At 58.9% G+C, this 3,636-nt stretch overlaps 1 protein-coding gene across 1 annotated transcript in view; it reads right to left on the reverse strand.

Annotated features, from left to right (window-relative positions):
* The window catches only part of BDKRB2 (bradykinin receptor B2), a 26,873-nt gene extending 24,003 nt beyond the window's left edge, over nt 1-2,870 (reverse strand). Inside the window, exon 1 of the mRNA XM_005868542.2 lies at nt 2,668-2,870. The gene's annotated coding sequence lies outside the window, so the exon portion shown is untranslated. The remainder of the gene's footprint in view (nt 1-2,667) is intronic.
* Nucleotides 2,871-3,636: the final 766 nt, after the last annotated feature.

Below are 3,636 nucleotides of genomic sequence, written 5' to 3' on the forward strand. Positions count from 1 at the left end.
GCTGGGCCTGCACCTGGGGCAGTGGCTCCCTGGTCCGGAGTCAGGCAGGGCTGCCCGATGTCCCCTCCTCTCGGAGGAGCTGCAGGGGAGCTCGATTGCTGGCAGGAACAGCTCATCTTTCAAGGGCTGGGCTGTGACGTCATCGCCCTCCTGGGCACTTCCTCCTCCCACTCCAGCCCAGCCCTGCCGCCCGCCCAGCCTCTGAGCCGGGCGGGCTTCAGTTTCCAAACTCAGGATCCCGGGGCCAGGTGGGGCGGGCGGCTGCCCAGGTCTCCATGGGCCTCTGAGCTCTGAGAGCTCGGGCAGCCCCTGGAAGACTGTCCAGGTCGGCCCAAGGAATGTTCTATGGTGAGGACCGTGGCTGCCCCCGGAGCCTCGGAGCAGCATTGGACATAGTCCTGAAAGGTATCTGGCTGTCGCTCTGAGGCAGGCCCCTTACTAAGCCCAGGACTCTGCTGCACTGGGCATTCCCTCCCTGGTCCTCCCAGGAGCCCGGCCGCCTGTGGCTGGGTCTGTGTGTACCCTCCCTGCGGTCCCCTTTTGCAGCTAAATGAGATCGTAGGTGTGGATGGTGGCTGCTTGGCGGGTGAGCCCGGGTAGGAGTGCTCTTGCCGCTGGCCAGGCACACTCTGTGAGTGAGCACAACACTGATTGCTTATCACGGCTGTTCCCTGCAGGGCTGTTTTGGGCCTGAGTGTAGGTGTAAACAGACAGTGGCCAGGTGGGCAGGGCAGTTGGATGATTTTTATGCCGCGGCTGCCTCCCGCGGGGCGAGGGCAGCACGAACTCAGGAACCCCTTTCCCGCTCTGTTTTCTGGCGAGCTCCCCGGGGAGGTCCCCCGCCCTGCTCCACAGACTGGCTTGCCCAGCTTCTCTCCGGAGACTTGCTGACAATTCCCAGCACTTAGCACTCCCGGAAGCAGAAAACTGCAAAGCAAAGGGGCTTCAAACTTTTTTTTTTTTTGTAAGAAGCTCTTAAGCGTGGCTCAGTGGTTGCGCATCGACCTACGAACCAGGAGGTCACAGTCAGGGCACGTGCCTGGGTTGCAGGCTCCATCCCCAGTGTGGGGCGTGCAGGTGGCAGTCGGTCAATGATTCTCTCTCATCATTGATGTTTCTATCCCTCTCTCCCTCTCCCTTCCTCTCTCTGAAATCAATAAAAATATTTTAAAAATAAAGAAAGAAACTCTTAAAGCCCTTCCTTCAAAAGAGAAGGACTAAAGTGGGCGTGGAGGAGCTGGGAGCGATGGGAGGGGCCGACCCCGGCTGCTCCTGGAACTTCTCTGATCCATGTCTTGAAATCTGACTCTGTCATCACACGGATGGGGAGGCCGAGCCCCAGAAAGGCTTACCTGGAGGCTTGGGATCTAGGCCTGGTGCGTGGGACCACCCCGCATTGGCCCTGTGGTGGAGAGCCCCTATACCTCAGACCTCGCAAAATTATTTGGATTGGCCAACCCACAGGGAGCCCGAGAAGCCTGGCTGATTACAGGACGTGAGCTGCTCCCTGCAGCTGGCTGTTACCCTGCTCCTGGGTGCAGCCCCTTATGTGGTTCTGCCTGGAAGCCTTCTCTCATTTGGGACTAAAGTAACAGAAAGCCCTGCCTTTCTTCCATCCGAGTGCCATTGTGTGGCGTCCTGACATCTAAAGATCTTTATATCATATAAAACCATGACCACCTACACTTGTATCTACCCAGTCATCCAACTACCCATCAATCCATTTACCCATCCATCCATCCATCCATCCATCCACTGCCTGGAAGCCTTCTCTCATTTGGGACTAAAGTAACAGAAAGCCCTGCCTTTCTTCCATCCGAGTGCCATTGTGTGGCGTCCTGACATCTAAAGATCTTTATATCATATAAAACCATGACCACCTACACTTGTATCTACCCAGTCATCCAACTACCCATCAATCCATTTACCCATCCATCCATCCATCCATCCATCCATCCATCCCTACATCTATCCATCCCTCCATCCATCCATCCATCCATCCATCCATCCATCCATCCATCCCTGAATCCATCCATACATCTCTACACCCATCCACCCACCACCCACTCATCCACTACGCACCCACTCTTTTCTCAGATGTCTACACAGCTGGCTGTTCACTATTAGGGAGAAGGGAACAAGTCAAACACACCCATGCCTCGGAGGAGCCCCCACTGGGCCAGTCCCCTGTTTGGGGCCGAGTCTGGGTGGGAACCGTTTCAAAAGGGGATCCTTATGGACCAGTAACACCTCACACTCGTTAATATCTGGATCAGCATGTCTTTTGTACATAAGACAAGTTGGCTGAACCCTTCCTGCAAAATCTTGGCAGCCACTGACTCATTATCCCTCTCCCATTCAGGCCGCTCTCCTGGGGCCTGCGGGCTCAGCCCTGCCCAGACTCCAGCTCCAGCCCGCCCAGCTCACTCAGAGGAAGAGGAGGGACCACGCTACTCCTGCAGAACTCCGACAGCCTCCCCCCGGGGTTTCCTTATCCCGTCCTGTCCCCAGAGGCCGCCCCAGCCCTGGGCACAGACCCAGCTGTCATTCCCCGAGGGGTGCCCACTGCTCAGGGCCCCTTTGTGTGGCGCACTGAGAACCTGCCCTCTGCCCTCTGGCCTTTCCAACTTCCGGCCCCGCCCCGAAGCATGAGCCCCATGGAAGCACCTCACGCTCCTGAATTCAGCAGGATGGCACGTGGCTCCGGCCCCTCGAAGGTGCTGTCATCTCTCCCCGGAGTGTCCTGTCTCTGCTTCGCTTGGTGGCTCTTGCCTTTCTCCTAGGAGGCCACCCAGGGCCCTTTCCTGGTGTGCGGGTCAGGGTCCGGGTCCTTCTGCACTCAGCAGCCTGGTTTCCTCCGTGCCCTGCGGACGTGAGCTCCACGGGTAAGACTCAGTCTCCCTCATTCCCCCACGGGGACGGGGGAGGCAGAAGAGGAGGAGACGGGACTCCTGAAATGACACAGGGCGAGTTGCGTGGCGTGTTGCGTGGCGTGTGCGAGCGTGTGCTTTTCATTCTCACGGAGCAGTGGCGCATGTGGAGAAGGAACTCATCTGACTCCTTCAAATGGGTCCCCCCAATTTCTGTCCCCCTGCCTCCCCACACCCCTCCTCTGGTTCAGGGAGTGAAGACCTTGCTATTCTCGGTGCAAAGGTGAGTTGGGAGAAGCACATGGGGGAGGGGAGGAGGGGGCACGGGGAGGCCAGTCCATCTGCCCATCCGTCTGTCCCCTCCCTGCTGCCCTGGGAAGTGGGTGGCCAGGCCTGGTCCTGTTGGGGCTGACGGACTGCCCCTTGCTCAGTCAGTGGGTCACAGCCAGCCTGGCCACGCCTCCTCACTCTGTCCTTGGCCCTGGGCTGCCCTAGGTCTTGAGAGGTGATTACTCACTTCCTGCTGCTGGGTGCCACTAGGGGCTCTGGAGGCCGGGAAATCCTCAGGGGTGGGGGGCTTTCCTGGTATCCCTGGGCCCCTCTTCTTCTGGGACTAACATTGAGCCAGGATCCCTAGGGAGCAGCTCTGCCCGCAGGGTCCTCGTACTCCCACTGAACCTGGGCCCCCAACCACGGCCCCAGCCTCGCACCAGCCAGGCTGGCCCAGTGCCCAGGCCTCTCCTGCCCCCTGCCCGCTCCTCTCTCC

This window comes from Myotis brandtii, unplaced genomic scaffold (genome assembly GCF_000412655.1).
Source record: "Myotis brandtii unplaced genomic scaffold, ASM41265v1 scaffold273, whole genome shotgun sequence".
Lineage (NCBI taxonomy): Eukaryota > Metazoa > Chordata > Mammalia > Chiroptera > Vespertilionidae > Myotis > Myotis brandtii.